This window comes from Ischnura elegans, chromosome 3, assembly GCF_921293095.1.
Source record: "Ischnura elegans chromosome 3, ioIscEleg1.1, whole genome shotgun sequence".
In the NCBI taxonomy this organism is placed as follows: Eukaryota; Metazoa; Arthropoda; class Insecta; order Odonata; family Coenagrionidae; genus Ischnura; species Ischnura elegans.
Genome location: NC_060248.1, coordinates 32916066 through 32935235, shown reverse-complemented (window position 1 = coordinate 32935235; position 19170 = coordinate 32916066). Strand labels below are relative to the sequence as shown.

At 39.3% G+C, this 19170-nt stretch overlaps 1 protein-coding gene across 2 annotated transcripts in view; it reads right to left on the bottom strand.

Annotated features, from left to right (window-relative positions):
* The window catches only part of LOC124155636 (cytoplasmic polyadenylation element-binding protein 4-like), a 559373-nt gene that overhangs the window by 298883 nt on the left and 241320 nt on the right, over nt 1–19170 (bottom strand). The gene's annotated exons all lie outside the window — the stretch shown is intronic.

The following is a 19170-nucleotide window of genomic DNA, read 5'->3' as shown; positions in this document are numbered from 1 at the left end:
TTTTTTAAAGCCTGTTGTAACTAACCCACGGGTGAATAAATAAAATCCTATGCGTCGTTGGCTGGACTATAGAGGAGGATGCCGTTCTCCTCAACGATGACTGTAAGTCGTGTAACTTTATTCGTCGCCTAAGTTCAGAGCACCACATCAAAGCATTCGGAGGAGGATTTCAGTTACGTTCCACATGGTCGATGTTAGAACAATTAAAGTCATCGAAGAATGATGTACAATAGAGATATCATAACATAGATACTCAGAGAAAATCAGGACGAATTGCTCAATACAAAAAATATTAATAACATTTCCTACGACGAAACTTTTTCTACATTATCTGCCTTCTTAAATAAATAAACTTACTGTAAATAAATGAACAAAAAAGCGATAAATCTAACAATTCCCACTGAGTCTGATTAAAAATATACATGAAAGAGCACCAGTTTTCACAGATAAGCAGTCATTTTTTCATGCTCTTTATGGACTTATTTAAAACTATGAGGAATTCTCAATGGTAACTAACACTGGTAGTCCATTCGGTGGAAAATAATTCAGAACCGTCCCTATTTATTTCGTCTAGGCCCCAAGATTCTCCGCTTCAAAAATATTTTTTCTCCGGAAAATAACATTACCGTAATGAATGCAAAATCAATTACACAAGCAACTCCCAACGATTAATCACGAAGACGTATAGGAAGAGTTTTTTTTCAAAGATAAATAACAACTATACACCATGGAGAGGTGGAGTCGTGGTTTCATGCAGTAAATACTTAAACATCAGATACCTACGATCTAAATGAGTGCACTTTCCTCGGTAAACCAATAAGTTGAGTGAAATTGGAGCATTAAGTGGTCTCGTCACTCGTCTATACATAAGGGGAGGGAATAAATGATTGCAAACGGGGAGAGAAGTTAATGGCCCGAGAGCTCTTCGGAGCAACGACGAAGAAAGGTGCGTGGGAACGAAACCACCCCGAGTTCAATCAGCCTCCTGCGATTGATTTTCAAATCGATTGCCACGTGTAAAAATGATGGCTTAAGAATCGTAGCCAAAATAATGGCATACCAAGCAAAGTCAAGTCTCGTATTTTATAAGCACTGTCGGAAACAGGAAAGAGAGTGGAAATATCAGCTCCCGTAAATCCAAGAGAAAAAGATTGTTTGGTTAACAGTTTTGAAACAGAACGCCATCTATAAAGGACACGGCGAATACACGCCCACGCAGAGGCGCTCTTTAGGAATATTAACACATATTCAAAATTCGAACCGCAAAATTTTCGTACGGAGGGTCTGAAACTCTTCATTTAAACTGCTTTATAACAAGCATATTCTTATAAATCTACCATCGCTGAGATATCTCAAATATTTAAAACTGAAGAAATGCCCAGAGGAGTTTTTTTTAAGAATCCGCCACGTGAACAGGTTACCACAAGCAAGGATAGTATAGCAAGGATACTATGGCATCCCAGATGTGAAATAGATAAAAGTACGCTTTCCATCACCTATATTTTCATTAAATGGCCACCATCGAGATGGGAAGCACAAAAGTTAAAACATTCACTTGCTGGTCACTCGGATTCACCGGATAGCGGGTATCGTGAATGGGATCGGGCCCACCGGATATCGTGTACGGGATCGGGCTGTACGCAGTAGATAGTTCTCACGGCTTATGGGTGGCAAAAGAAAAAACAAGAGTGAGGTGACATCCGCTGGAAAAACACACATAAAAGGGCTTAAGCGGATTCATTCCCGCCCCGGGTTTTGAAAAATACTGCCTGAGGTGGAGGAATCCGTGATGCTCCAATACGGTACATGGGTTTTCCTGTGTCTAACTAGAACAATACTACTTTTATCCTGGCCAAAATACACATTTTAGGAAATTCATCACATCTCAATGCACATTACTAACAAACCAAAATAAAATCTGGTAATCAATGCTAACAGCTGGAATTACTACCAATTAACTACTAAATTATAATAATAGACAATCAATCGGTGAAGCCAAATTGAATATAACCTTTCACTAAAAGTTCCGCTCGCATATCAGTTCGGAATAAGGTCTACAAGTATCCATTACTACTTCATTTTAAAAAGGAACAATTAACTCCTACCGTAAAAAGAATATTTTATTCCAAAATCATAGTTTGATAAATAGCTTATAATTTGTACTAAGATTTTTGACCTGAAGGGAAAGTTATACTTTTCAGGGGCTAGCTAAAAAGACCTTTTGTTTGGCCATTAACAACTCGATCACCACCAGGTACAAGACGGATGAAGCATTTTCCATGCCGCAAAAAATTGATGAGACACTCAATTTATAACGGCATGTTAAAAAAATAAAACCTGGAAAGATACCTGCTACAATGACAAAACCTCCATGAGAAAATAAAACCACGCTACAAGACCCACCTTTAACGTAGACGCAATAAGTGTACACTCATTCTCTAGCACGAGAAATCACGGTGACCTCACAATCGGCTGTTCGTGCCCATTGAGTGTGCATCAAGCGCGAACCGGACAGTATCATGAAGAATGATCCGATGGAATGGGAACCACTGTCAGATAATGACGTCGAGAATAATGTCCAAGCTAATGATAGGGACGATAATTGAGATTGCGGGACGGGGGTTAAAAGGGAGAGATTTTTCCTTCGTCGTACGCTTTTTTATTCCAGATTTTTCGTGTCGAAGCACAAGCAACAAAGGAAGCAGGAAGTCGACGGCATGCAGACGCAGTGGCCGGAAGTGAGCCATCATATTTACGATAGCGCATACTAAAGCCTTCATGACCTGAAACGCCCTTCCAAAGTTTAGCCGCGAGTGTGGTGGGGAACAGGACAGTCATATTTCGTACGCTTTGAGTGTAAAGAGTGTCGTGTAAGATATCTCGATCTATCATGTTTAAAATATATTACGTCCGTTTCGAGCAATACCCAAAAAGTCCGAAAAAAATGGTCACTTATTTCAAAATTTTGATAAAAATATAACCTCCAAAGTAAAAAAAAATACATTAGATAACTTAATTCCGCAAGCTCGGATGAATAGAAAAATACCGACATCAGACAAATTTTGTCAAGACTGAATGCTGAACTTCCTACATACTGTTTTCTTACAATTCGCTTTTCTCCCCGAGTTAGCCACGCATCAATATTAAAAATCACATCGGCTTATTCAAAATGGACTTTGTTTTATTTCTCAGAGGGAAGAACTTTAAAAAAATCATGAGAAATTACAGAAAATATAATTATTAATCCGTCGTAGTATTCCGCAAAGTAAAGAATGAAATTGTCCATACATACACTACGGCTTAGTAGCTCAAATGAGTCGCCTGTCTCCTGGTATCACATATAATACCACCAAGACCCGGCAAAAATGAAATTGAAAGTACTCACACATGAATAAAATGAGAGTAAAATTCCGGTAAGCGACCATGAAAACAGGAAGCAAAACATTTCCACTTTTTCCCCAATTTTACTCACAAGAGAAAGAAACAACCTCAAATTAACGAAGGGTAAATACTTCATTACCGATCATAAAAGCACCAATTTCCTCTTTCGGAAGTGGACGCAGAAATTTGGAGTGTGGACTAAGTGTTGTTCCAGAATCACTGTAAATGTCGAAAAAAAGGAACTTGTCCGAATGGGTCTCAGGGAGGCACTTCAACTCGTCCGGAGTCCACAATGGAGGACGACATCCCCATCGGTCGTCGTTTCCAACTTCTCCGGCTTCCATAATTACGCCCCCCGAAGCCCTCCACGGCCGGCCGCGCGATTACCACTCGAAGGGCACACAAGGTCCCCCGGATATCGACAGAGGTCTAACGTCCAAGGGATGGATACATTAAAGAAACTAAATGGGCAATGTAGCGACGAACCAAACAACGGGCAATATAATAATACGAATAAGTTCAACTGATTCAGGCGTGAAATAGTGGAAGTTTGACAAATGGAAACGAAAGAAAGTTTGAAGAGCCATGGCTTTGTGAGCCTAAACGCGTCGTGCGCATGACATATTGCGGAAAAGTCCAACTACCTTTCATTCCAACTAAAATATTTAATTATTGGTCCCAGATATCAAACAACACATTCATTATATTGAACATAACTTTCTTTAACAGAAGAAGCTAGTGAGCTCTTAAGTATTAATCATATCAAAAAACTCAAAGGGATCCTTCCTCATTTTCACCGTTCACATTCAATAAAAATTTATTATGCAAATGTTAAAATATACTAACATATCAAAATAGTTTTTAAAAAACATTCCATAAAAACTTTGAAGGAAAAAGAAAATATCCACCTTGCATGGGGAATAATTTCTATCTCTAGTTCTCAGTAACATGATATGTATTACTATGATTTAGGGAATCTACTGCTTTAACTACATGTTAAAGGAAGACACCGTTACTATTACTACAACCATTACTGACGGTATTTCACACTTCACCTCAGAATACGACCGACATCGTACACACAAACCCTTTTCCTTTCATCCAATTTCCCAAATATCCTTCCTCCCATTCCAGATTCCCGTATTCCTTCGGCCCTCGCCAATTTGTGCGAGGTCCTTCCACACCAAATGTCTCGCCCTCGCCTCGTCCTGCAATTTCCTCTCCACATCGAGGATCTCCACGTTCATTTTGCCCTCCTTTCATCCCATTATGGAGTCTCTCTGTGCTGAGATACATTGAAAAGGTATCAACTACAATGACTACCTTAAAATATTTATTTGTAAATATCCAAAATTATCATCCGCAAATAAAATGAAAAATTATCATTCTCACACTGGCTTCAAAATATTTATTCAAAATTATTACTTCTTTTCAGTATATCAAATTCTTCCACCTCCCAGAAACAGCAATCAAATATCCTCGGGCATAGGAAAGTCATGCTAAGGATACATAGGAAATAAAAAAAAAACATTTTTCTCGTACTTCCGCATTCATAACGACTCCTATTATTTGGAGAACAATTAACAGATAGTATTGTTGAAGGAAAAGAAAAGTTGGGCAGTAGTCCGTATCCAAGAGAATAGCGAACTCAATAAATATTACGCCAACTTTTTTTCTAACAAAGCAACTCTACCATCATTAATGTTCCAGAAATATGGATGAAAAATGTGATTATCTTCCTTTCTTGCCTTGACCATCTCCTCAAACTGGGGATGCGCTGTGTTTCCTTTGAATGCCGCTTGATATAAAAAATCTCCATATTGTTCAGTGAGTGAAATCTTTTTAACAATCTTTAAGGAAGTAATAAACTGCAAAGGAACTGTTACCTTATTGTTTCCCAAAATTTAATGAAAACATTCATGAATACTATTCCGCATACTATTATTTCGTTTAGGCACTGGCACGATTACTTCAAAAACGACATTTTCTCCTAGCCTAAGTTTCGACAGATGACTGTGTTGGCCTAAACTGGCTCCTCTCTCATCTCCCTGACGTTGACAAAAGAGTCAGCTGTCGGAAGGTCGCCAGAGAGCCAACTCTTACCCGGCCAGTGTCTAGATTAAAATATATTTAGTATGTTTTTTTGCATCCATCATTCCGATTGGTTTTCTAATGTCATTCTAGGAGGAACAAAATAATTCTTATAACTAAAACGCAAAATTTCAATAGTTGCTGTTCCGTATCAAAAGCAAAACAATTAGCTAGTCGCATAGTGAAGAATCTGTCCTGACCCTCATGAAAACCCATGAAATTACATTTTTCTCGAGCTGCTGCATTCATAATGAGTCCTATTCTTTGGAGAAGAAGGAACATTTAGCGTTTCAGAATGAAAAGTTATGGCCGGTCTTTGAAAACAAGATAACTAGGAATTATTTTTTTTTCTTTTTATCTTGACCTCGTTTAATACACGTTAAAATATTTCCTGGAGCTGAGGTCAACGTGTATTATGCAAACAAGTTATAGCCAACGTTTCTGTTTCTTTAAAACCATCATCAGGGCTATGTTATATATATGTGTATACATATTTTTTAAATTATATTATTGTAAAAAAACTCGATCGTAACATTTTTATGTAAAATATTGTATATCGTTGTTATCTTTGTATTTTATATTTTTCTTATGTTTTTTCTTTCATAGCCCTGATGATGGTTTCAAATACACAGAAACGTTGGCTATAACTTGTTTGCATAATATACGTTTACCTAAACTCCAGAAAATATTTTAACATGATAATTTGAAACTAAGTGAATGTTTTAAATGTGTCACAAATGTAATTTCTAAAAACGGTGAATGGATTGCTAAAATTTGGAGAATGGGCTGGGTGTTCTTAAGCCTGAGAGACAGAGACATAGATAAACACCGCTGGAAGGGATAGTGTTAACTAACTACAGATGATACCGATTGAAGATCTAGAGCAGGCATAACACGAAATATCCCGATAGTGATGCGATGGAGTTGGCTGCCATGAGCGGTGAAGGCCACGGGGAGGGGCAGAGGGTCGTGACTCCCGGACCACGTGACGGGAGGCAAAGAGGATAACCCCGAGAGAGGAGACGAGGTCTCACTCAGTGCGCAGGAATACGCGAGCCACCGCGGAGGGAGGGCGGGCGGACGCGCCCAAGCCGGAGCAGTGGGGCTGGGCCCACGGCTGCGCTCAATAAAGGACACCGCCAAACGCGACGGGAGCACATTTTTCAAGATCACATTGCGACATCTCTTTCACGATTTCCGTCCCCACGCACGCACGAGTGGCGGCGATACGAGGAATTTAAAGGGGATTCACGCCCGAAAAAGCATTCGAAGAGTCACGGAGAAGTAAATTCAAATACAATCAAAACTTCAACACTACCGCGTCACTATCAAGGGAAAATAATAGCAAGTATAATTTCAAATATAGTTACTATTATTATAGCAAACGTGTTTTTAGTTTTTTCTCTTTGTTTACCACCCTATGATCTCGAAGTTGCATAAAACCAACTGGCACACCATTGAATACCCACGATCTCGATGAGTACCCATCAGCACGATCGAGGAAAAGCCAAGATAGACCATGGGTCGATAATTTATCTTTGTAGAGAAGAAATTAAGGGGACCACTAGAAAGTGCTAAAAATGATGGATGTAAAAAAGAACAAACACGGGAATACGAAAAGTTGATAAGAGAGTTGTTGGGATAGATTCGCTTCGGATCGTTGACCTATGACGATCCCGAGAACATTTGACGGATTTTACTTACGGATTTTGCGATCGTAGGGATAAAGGAATACTTTTAAAAATCTGCGCTGCTATTCTTCGGTTAGAATATAGTCACTGTGGTGCGCTAAGCCAGCGGACTAAAACGTGGCAAAAAGACTTCCTTCTACCGTGCCTAAGCCAATTGTAATCGTGGATGACAATACATTTCACTATTAATTATACATTGTGAATGAACATCTTCTCGTGGCTGAAGCAATCGTAAAGCTAATAATTATATCCATACAACAACCCATATTGTTGACCTTTGGTTTGAAGCTGGCCATTGAGGGAGAGCATTACGTCAGCCATGAGAGCGCCGCGCATCGGAATAACATTGTATCCTCAGGTAGCAAAAATTTAGCTCAAAATAGTGAATTAATTATTAATAAACAAATTTTCCTTGAATTAATTTTTAATTCCGAGAGTTACGCCTAATAATAATTCCACATATGATGCTAATATACTTCAAAACTGCTGTCACGAATTTTGGCGGTAAATTCTCCCACCTAGGTGCAAAATAAAATGAGCTCGGGAATTAAATAAAAATAAAAGCTATAAGATATTCAGGTTAAATCATAATACAATTCCCGTGTGACGAGGGCATTTAAGCCCGCATTGCAGTGAAAATTGGTGAAAACGCATAATGGCAACGACTAAAGAGAATTTCTCCATTTAGAGTGATTTGGACACAGCCCTTATCACCAATAGTTTCCCTTTTCCGGTGGTATATATTTTCTACGCCATATTTATTTCTCAACTAAATATTTGATCGCGATTTCACATATTTCATGTACTAAATAAAATTCGCATCCCCTGAACTTGATGTTGAAAAAGAAATGTAGTCCTTTGAGGAGTTAATTCCAAGAGACAGAGTATTTTTAGCGGCAAAATAAATTAGCATTCGAGTACAAATGAAGTCTGGACGGACGAGTAAAAAAAACTGGCATTTCCACCATGACACAGTCGCACCCCATAGGTAAGAACTTGACATTCAGAGGAAGCTAATTAGTACTAGAACAGGTTTCTTCCGTCAGGGTAGCTATGCATGGAAAATTCCACTTATGAAAAACGCCTGCATAAACTAGGTCACAGTAAAAATAGAGAGTTAATCCCACAAAAAAGGACTTTTTCATAAAATTGGACAGTAAATCCTCCCTATTACAGATCTTAATAGACCGGAAAATCATGAACATGGCTAACTATCCTTAGATTGGTCTGGCTCAGCTCTTCACTCAATCACCCTATCAGCTTACCTATTCACGTCTAAGTACAGGGTTACCATAAAATAATTGCGCGGTTTCAGTTATTAAAATATAGAAACCAGATCTCATCCCTTAGGATTTATTATTGTGGGGGCCTATTCAAAATCGTTGTTTATAGACAAAAAATTCGCGACCTAAACCACTTAAACAGGATTAATGAAGCAATGACAATCAATAACGAAGTAATGCTCACTAATGTTTGGACAGAAGTTGAGTACCGTTCGGACATTTTTGAGGCAACTACTGGCGCACGAATCTAAATTAATTAATTACCCAAAAAACTGTTTGAGACGACAAATTCCAAAAATATAAAACAACTATAAAAATAACTAAACATATACTATATACACATAAACTAAATTAAAAAATACTGTTTTCACTTAAGCCATTTTCAAAACTGCACCATTCTTTTATGATACCGTGTATTTCTTCACTCTCACGCCTTTCATTACCTGTTCCATATATATTCCATCCTAAGTTTTTCTTTCCCATTCATATCAGGATAAAAAAACGCCTAGGGACAAATGACTTTGAGATGCCGGCAGGATGCACGGCCAACTCGGAGAAACCCCTCGACTAGGACACAGCCCAAGAGTATTCCTCTCGCGGGGGTGGGGGCGAGAGGAGGGTGGGGCCTGCCTGGGGCGAAGGGGTGCGAGGAAAGGGGCGGGGCACGCGCTGGGGCCGGACTCAGCGCTCAATCGACCCGGGCAATTTGCGGAGAGAGAGAGAGAGCGATGGAGAGACGGGGCGAATTAAGAGGACGCGTCACCCCACTGCTCTCGTTTCCTCATTTCTATATATTACTTGTTACAAATTCACCATTTGATATCGAAATATTCACGGTGCATACCCGGAGATCCTTGTCAACATTTACCTCACCCACACAGTGGGCATGACTTATGCCACGATATTAGTATTTATATTGCATCAGAAGTATTTATTTTGAATTTTGTCTTCGTGAAACATTACTTGACTTTTTACTAGCCCGTGACTTCAACTATTTTTTCAATAATTTCATTCGATTAGATTTCATAACTCTTCTTAGGTTCATTTTTAATCATTACCTGAGCATTATGCATTCCTTAGAAGTTGATACATCCTTTCATAATTAGTTAGCAGGGTGGTAAATACAATGGCACGCAAGACTTACTGGTAGCATTGCATTAAATTTTTTTTAAGTAACTCGGTGAAGTGTAATATTTTCGCTTCCACCCTTGAGTCACACAGTAATTGAACCCGATGGTTGGTTTGGATAGGTGAAGGTAGAGCTCACTCCAGAAGACAGTCAGAGGCTTGTCAATATCACTTATTCAGGTGATGGGGAAGTTCTTAACCTCGAGACACTTAGCACTTAGAGAATTTATACTGGGGTATTCAAAGACTCCCACCAGGACTTGAACTCTTACCCTTCGATCAGCATTCAAGTACCTACTACACCCACAGACTCCCAAATGTTTACCTGTATTTCAAAATTTAAAATATTAAATCAGTGTTCTCTATGCGTTTGAGGTGTGTGTTTAAAACGATAAGTCAGGGAGTCAAGCAGAAATACGACAGTTCGAACAGGAGTGATGCGTCCTCTTAATGTGTGAGGGATAGGTGCCAAGTCAACCCAAAGAGCACTAAAAATTCAAGATCATTGTGCTAGTTTTATAAAATTAATACGCCAGGATGGAGCGAGTGCTGTAAGCAGATATTTTAAAAACAGTGCTAGATGGAATAATGCTAGACAAGTAAGGGATGGTAAGGAGGAAAATAGGATTTATCGAAAGAAAGGCAGATGGCCATATCGTAAAAAGAGGGAGGGGAGACGTGCCGAGGTATTCAGAAAAATGGCCGATATAAACCTACCTTACCTTTTATTAAATTCAAATTTACTCATAATTTTCCACGTACACCTTAATTTCAATTCAAGACCGGTTTCAATACATTTTTAACTTCACCTGAAAATAATTCAAAATTTATTGAAACCAGCCTTGAAGTGCAATTAAATTATTCGCGGAAATTTTCCATTAACTTTAAATTTAATAAGATATTAACGGCGTTGTATACGGGGATCGTACTTGCACCATCCGACGTGTGTCCGAAGGCGCAATCAAAATTTCGTCGTGTAGAGCGGTGAACTGCTAGAATGCATGCGAGAATGCATATACGCGAGATAGCAAAATAGCCCCTGTTCTGATTTCGTTCATGCATTAGCGCAATTCCACGACATATTGAGAAAGAAATGCAGTTCTAACCTAGGCAAATTACGTGCCCCGTGTAAAACGGCCTCTATAATTTTCCCAGATAAAAGCTGAAACAACACTCGAATTTAACCGGTATAATATTAATAATAATGTGCCAGTAACATAAAAACAATAGACGCTCGGTCGAGGGGGAGTGATAAGGTGAGGCGCGGGATAGTGAGGAAGACGTGAGGCGGTGGGCAAAAGACCTCGTTCCCTACATTTATATATATCGGGGCCACGTTGCTAAGGCCTTTGCCCCCGCACTGCACCCTAGTGACCCATTGTTGCTCCCGCGCCGTCGCCGTGCAGCGCGTACTCACACACCGGGCGGAGTACGCTCGACGGTAAACGTGGATACTGCGCAGTACTGACGAGCGTACTCTAGTTATATCACGGGCTTTACGCGGTAAGTGCTCGCAGTAGGGAGTTGAACACTTGATTCAATCGAGGGGTACTGATCAGGTAGAGAATAGAAATGAAGAGCTGAGTTGAAAATTGCTGATTTATAGATCGAAACAAAGGTGTTCGTATCGTAAAATTGAGAGCGAATACAAGTTGGGAGGGGTGACGTGCCGAGGTATTCAGCAAAATGGCCTATATTAACCTACCTTAACGGGTAGAAAACTTATATGAGAATTATAATTATGAATAATTAAAATACACGAGACTTAAATGAGTCGTAATTTAAAAACGGCGAATAGAATTTTTCTCGGGCTTCCGTTTGGGTTAATGATTGTCGTCGTACTCCGTCGTCGTCAACGTTTTGAAGATTGCTTAGCTCATCAATTTAGCCCAATCTGATGCAAGGATCGAACAATCGGGCTTAGGTATACATATACGATTTCCCAGGAGTCAAGCCGCATATAAGCGTGTATAAGCCCAGTTATTCGATCCCTGTATCACACTGCCCTAAGGACGATGAGCAACGAGCTCTTCGAAACGTTGGCGACGATGGGGTTTTTAACCCGAGCGGAAGCCCGAGAAAAATTCATTACTCATATACGCCGAGAAAGTCTCTCTTCATATACAAAAAACAGCCTCTTCAGCGCACTTCCTCACGACTTGCAACGGCTTTAGAAGAGTGTGTGAAAATTTGAAAGAGACTATATCGCCATTACATTGCGGTATTTTTGTATCACAGGTTGTATAAATGTTGGCGTTTTATTTGCACTTAATATCGATAATATCTCCAAAACTAAGACCCAATGAACGCTCGAACAAATACAAATTTCCCTTAAAATTTCATTATCTATCACACTGCGAAGTTTGAATGCGATCTGGTGGTGACACTTGGTGGTGAAGAGTACCTTCCCTTGTCAGATCAAATGAAAATGATACGAGCATTCAGCCTCGACCACAGCAACATAACTCGATGTAACTCGACTGGCAATGAACCAGACCAATTACTGACTTAACCGTACAATAGCAATACAATCCGCGCAACAATATGAAATCGAGTTAAAAGGATTGCGATAATTCATATGTCTAAAGATAAACCATCTTCCTTACTACTAGATAATTCAAAATGAAATTTATCTTCTCAAAAAATGACTATACTACAACGAGCTCCCATTTGAAGTCTTAGAGCCCACATTAGAATAACTATGGATATGAACAATGTAAAACATAAAACCCAAGCTGAAAACCGCCGATCATTAAGACTTCGATCGGAATTGCCAAATCGAAAAGTAGAGGGAGGTAAGGTTTATTTTTTAATTCGACTTGCTAAAAAAAAGCAGTGCATTGTTATGTAAAAGGGTTACGATAAAACATTGAGAAATTTCATGAGAGGAATTAATAGCACATACGGAGAGATTTTGGTTTCTGCAGTAATAAATCCTGCGTCAAAGCTTATTTAATGAGCTGCCTGGAATCACGGTTTATAAGCAGCTTAAATTCATTACAAGGAAATTTCGTTAGAATTTCCGAACGAACGAATGGGTATTATAAAGCTTTTAGTAAGAAGGTAGGTGGTACCACCAATATGGGAAGATTATAAGGGAGAACTAGGAGATTCATTGCAGCTTTTACGAAAATTTTCTCGAAATATTTCCTAACAAGCAGCCTTTGCAACGAGGTAATGAGCAAATACGTGGATCGATGACCTTAAGATGGCTTTCTCAATTACGACGTGATTATTAGGAAAGATGATAATTAAGAGGTGACAGAGGTAACTTTGTTTCAAGAAAGAAAAAATTGGCCAAGGACAAAACGACGAAAATATAAATGAGATGAAGTAGGGCAAAAGATTGGCGATAAGTTACGAACATTCATTCGCAACAGGAAAAACCAGCCCATTTCCGCCTCAACACATCAACAACCACTAAATCAAGCAAATGCTTCCACTACATAATAACGGATACCAATACTATAATAGGACACACCGACGTAACGCACAATACCTAAGGATATGCAAGCATATCGATAAGACCCTCCTTTAGTTTTCTAAAATTAAATTCGCAAGAAACTTAAAAAATTACTTTTGATACAAGCAGCATAAATATGAATCTGTAAGTTTCGTCAATCTCGAGACGCAATCTGACGACGGAGATCAACACGGTTCCCGAAATCAAATTTGCAACAAAATTTATTCGATTCTATCCCTCTAAACCTTCCCTAATTCTAGTTGCATATAAAAATCAATAAATCATTACCCCAGCCAGTATATTAATGATTTGATATCAATCAGAAATCATGAGTTACTGATTGCTTCCTCATCAAATAAGGCGTTTAGGATTTCAAAGGAATATTTTCACAGCGAAATATGGGACTCATTAAAATTAATACCAAAAGAAACGGTCTTGCGAGAAAATCATGAACGGCAGAGAAAATATTGGCATCAGTCCGCAACCAAGAATTTATTACTGCTATTCTCCAAACGGTTAAGTGACTAACGACCTCTACCCCGACCTCTAGCTATCAACCTGACCTTCTCTGGTTATCGTGCTCATATTAGCTGATTACGAAAAAATTAAAAATGAAGAAAAAGCGAGATAATGCGGCGAAAGGAAAACAAACAATTGAGGAACTCTAATTCGAACGATCTGAAGTCATTTTTCAGTCTCTTACTACCTAATTAGTTAATTATTTCCTTACTGCTGATAGTAATCTATATATCGAATGATGGCAACCATTTTGAGATTAAAAACTTAAAGAATTATAATTACACCTGCGCCAAGACATGCAATTTGTATGTATCCCATTATTCTTTCCATGTTTTTATATAGGGCTCAATTTTATGTTCTAGGGTTTGATAACCAATGTCGAAGTCTAAGGACTGGTAATTAAATATGATAACATGAATATTATGGAATGCTTCTGCGCCAAAAATGACCTAGCATTAGGAGAAAAATATTGGCAACTGGACTGAAGACAAGAAACAGAATCATACCAAAACAACTATTTCCAGTACGGGCAACGATACTTATACGACAATTAAAACGCAACAAATAACGTTGTAATCACAAGTATGAAGCGCGATACCTTTGAGGGTAACTGCGAATGTGAATCAATAGTCTTGAGCTGGGTACGTAACTAGGGACTAATTAAAGAACTTAAGGCCTGTAACTCAGTGTGTGTTGTTCACGCTGACGCTATGTTTATGGGTAATGGCAGGTACAAAATCGGAACAATTCTCGTTAGAGAAAACACGAAATGTGGTGGTATCAGGTCAATGCTTCCAAAGTGAATTGGAGTTCAAAGCCCTCAACAAACATTCCAAAACGACTGTCTGGAGTTCTTATTATATCTGGAAAATGGGCTATAAAAGAATAAGTAACGGTGTCGAGGGAAAATTTCCAAAACGGTTCTGTTTTTACCTCCAGTTGAAAATACGAAGACACAAGAAAAGCTATTTCATGCGACAGTAACATTTTAAGCATATCCTTCATAATAGCGTAATATTTGATTACTTTGATTATCTTTTTATCGGCCATTACGAGGGCATACGGAGTTAAACAAACACAAGATTTGGGAAGTATGTTTTAAGGCCGTATTTTATCCATAGCACAAAGCGAGGATTGGAAAAATTGTATTGTAATTAAATTATAATTACACACATTAAAGATTATTTTACCAAAATAAAGCATATTGCGAGATGAAATAAGAACAGTAACTAGCTATTAACTAAAATTACCAAAGCAGCATCGTTATTAGCAATACGTGTAATTGTGATAGCTACAAACAAATTGAAAATGAACAAACTGCAAGCGTTGCATTGAACCAGACGCTTTCAAAAAACGTAAAGGAAAAACTACGGAGATATTATACATAGAAATAAAATTATTCATTTAATTTACGCTGAGTCATTCAATTCAGTACCGGAGACTGCTTCGACAAGGTTTCAAATCATTTCACGCGTAAACGCCTTTAAAGAAAACTATAACACACTCAACAGGGAAGCTATAAAACACAATCCGTCAGGACATTTAATTTATTAAATCACGATCACGCAGCAAAATTGCCACACAAAAATATTCAAAATCATTAGAATTGGAGCCAGCTATGACCTTGCACGATAGTATTTTGACTCAGTATCACGCCGTACGACCATTTTATGATATAGGCTGGATATTCAAGGATTTACAATTTCACAATTGATTCAGATTTCCAATCCATAATTCTAAAAAATACTTTTGTTCCAAAAATAAGATGCAAAAGCACAGCCGAGGTAAAATATATGTCCAATAGAGAAATGTGAATATGTGAATTCCAAGAATGCGTATAAATCTGCAGTGAAGCAACATAGACTCCGAGGAAATAATAAGACAGCCAATCAAACTTTTCTCTTAAAAACGAATATCCAAACTTATTTCAAAATTTCGATCGATGTACACGATGCACTGCACGTCTATGCAAGAAAAAAATATAAGGTCATTTATGCCCGACAAATCTTAACTGAGGCGATAATTGATTTAAAACAGGCTACATAGGTAACGATGATGGTGGTAATGATAATGGTATAAAATTGAAACATATTCAAGGAGATTCATCCCCAAAATTTATCCCGGACACCACGAACTTTATCTCTAAGTGGCGAGTTTGGAATGTGGGAGACAAAACCTTGGGGCACGAGGGGCACCTGACGGAACTTCCGTGCAATGAAACAAAAACGACTCGACGTGCGTACGCTCCGGGAGTTCGATCGAGCAGATGATATTTATTCAAGGCATTCGCCATGGGGCGCACCGCATCCACGCAATGAGGTAAAAACGGACGTGATGCTTTATTACACACGGCACGCCCTCCGTGGAGGGAGACGCGGAAAGGAATTAGCGCCCCGCTCGTTTCATTTCCTGAGAGAAAAAAAAATACGAACAACCGTGGCGTTCCGAGGAGAGCCAACGAGGCGATCTCTATTTACCACCACCGGAAGAGCGGACATCTTACGTATCACAGAGTGTGCGAGAAATGCAGCATGTCCCACCGGCTTCCGATACTCGCATCTAATCCTCTGATCCAAACACTATTCAATCGTAAAAATTACCGACAAACACTTAATTAGACAAGGGCTCAACCGACGAGCCGTTGTGGTCCGAGGTTAATATATCTTGAAAATCTTCAACACGTTCCGTCACCTCGACCATCACTGGAATTTTTTGGATGAGCATGGATCGGCCATAACAGAATGAAATGGAATGGTCGAGCAGTGAAAACGAATGAGCTTAATTAAAAACTAGAACACAGAAACTGAAGTTGTATTACCAGGACATGAATTGTCTTTTTACCACCACAAAAAGATACATATATTGTTTCACGGCATAGCTTTACGGTGTAATTTCTTGATCAAAATTTTTGTAAAAAGTTTTCAATAAAATTGTTATTATACGTAATCTACCGGTAAATGTAGGTTAACATATATTAAATCAGCAATATCACGAACCAAATTCGCCTATCCAACTATCACCGTTCATCCTAAAAGCCTATTGCTTTTAGTTCAAGCACGCCACAAACATGGAAGAAATTTACTGACAGCCAAGAATTTGCAGTGACGCAGCATGATAACGTCATGACCAGATGATACCTCACATAGTGGAGCCTCTGTACGCACATGGCTAACGAGTTTATTTATATCATTTTGAAAATTTGTTAGTCGTATTTTATAATCGAGGCTAATATTACGGTAAACCAAGAAGCTCAGTTATACGAGAGATACACCAACTCGTTCTCCCTCCGGTCTCCGAGCGCAAAAATTTAATAATCGTGGGCGAACGCGACGTATATTGGACAGCCGTGCGCCACGGCATCGGACAGACACGCAGCGCCCCCGGAGCGAACAGATTAATTAGATTCGCGCATTCCGGCCGAATCCCAAACCTCCAAACGCAATTCTCCCGATTCGTAAACACGCCAGTTACGTCCCGTGTCGCCCGCGAGAGAGAAGAGAGTTCTCGGGAGGATCACTGTATATGAGTGTAAAGAAAAGCCTAGCAAAGAATCTCATTCATATCAGTTGCCATGGAAAAAAATTCTCCTAGATCGAGAATAGAACCACGTACTTTAGGCTTTCAAGGCCAAGGTCCAGACCACTACGCCAACCAGGTTCATCAATTTGTATTGCAATTTTACCGGGGAGTTTTTCCCATCGAAAAAACTAAATTTCTCCACCGTTCCCGCAACTGGCTACCAAGAAGATTAAATTAGATGCAGTGCGCTTTGTGGGACGATAGCGAGCAAAATGCGGTAGGATGATGAGAAGGGGCTGGAAGCGTTCAGGATGTGGGTGTCGCGGATAATGAATAACGTGAGATGGACGGAGAAAAAGAGGAAGTGCTGGTAGAAGAGAGAAAACAATAGTAGGAGATAAGGAGGAGACAGAGTGCAGATGGAACGTATATAGTGAAAAACGTAATATAAAATGATGATACAAGGATGTAGGGCAACCGATGAAAGGCGGAGGAAAATGACAGGGATCATGGGCAAAATGAATAGCAATAGCCTTCTTTGCTAAATCAAAGAAGGAAAATCATGACGACAGTGATGACTTTCAAAATGTTCCAGGTAAACCTACGACAGACGAGGTGATTGATGAAATATTCAACGTAAGCCCTCTTTAGCTGCTAGATAACATATGTTCTTAATACATTCGGGGAATGACCAAACTTCCGAACTTAATAGAAAAAGGAAATATTTTGTAGAACTATGTAAAAGATTGACAGTAATCACAGAAAAAGATTCGTATGGTCCACAGGATTTTATTATTAACCGATACAGATTTCGACAAATTATGTCATTTTTAAGGTTTTTCACCCATGAGACATTCAAAAGTTTTTCTGTGATTATTTGACCATTCGAGACGTAGAGGAAAATTCGAGATGTGGGTATGGAGAAGAATGGAGAAGGTGAAATGGACGGAGAGGAAAAGGAACGACGAAGTGCTGGATATGGCTGGCGAGGAGGGGCAGCTTTTGGATGAGATAAAGAGGAGACAGAAGGTATGGATGGGAGGAGTACTCAGCGGGGAGGGGATGTTGAAAACGGTGTTAGAGGGTAGAATGTTAGGGAAACGAAGGAGGGGAAGGAAAAGAATAGGATTTTAGATAGATTGAAAGGGAGTAGGCCTTACAGTGAATTGAAGAAGGCAGTGCTGGAAGGAAAGGGAGGCTCCCAGATCACTTCTTTAGTGCTCCATGGAAACCTACCTTAATCGGTAGTATACTATAGTAATAATGTGACCAACCTTCCAAGCGTAGATGAAGCTGGTGGCTTTTGCGTGCCGTGCGCAAGGGAAAATGCAGAGCCCCTCGGCAATGTCGATTAGGGGAACGCAGCTTGGAGCGCACGAGCGTGCTTCGCTCTCTCGACTCGTGAATCTATAACACGGAGAGGGAAACGCCCTTTCGGTCATCGCATTCCACCCCCACCCAATCTATCCCCTCGGCTCGCTCGCTCACTTTCACGTTTTTTCTAGCGAGAAAGTTGACGAACACGAGAGGAGGGAGGAGGGGACATGAGGGAACCGACGCGTTAAACCAATGACAGGAGGTCAGATGGTTTTGGCCGAGTCTCCTTCTCCCGTCAAGCAGTGCCTCTAGTATGTATCGCATCCATAATATAGACGACACATTAGATATTCGTTAGATCCTTTATAAAATTTTGATTCGACCGGTTTCGATAAATGATAAACTCCAGGTGGAAAAAATATTTTCCCATCTTTATGTTCATATTCCACCAGATAAATCCTGAAGCGAATCCATTTCATCCACACTAAATTAAGAGGATTCAGTATGCTGATGGCTTCCACGTCTCTAAGGTAAATGTGAATTAATGTTGATTTCATCGTCTTCGAAATACATGCACGTGAATTGATAGAGATATATTACATCTAAATTTATCATAGAGATGCGAACTTATAATTGTATCCAAATTGCATAAATGCATGCATTAAATAATCACCACATTTTGAAATTCCCTTTATCACGCGCGTGCGGATGTAAAACTTCACAGTTAATTACAAGAATTCATTAAATTAACGGTTTTCGCATTTATAAATGCCGCTGA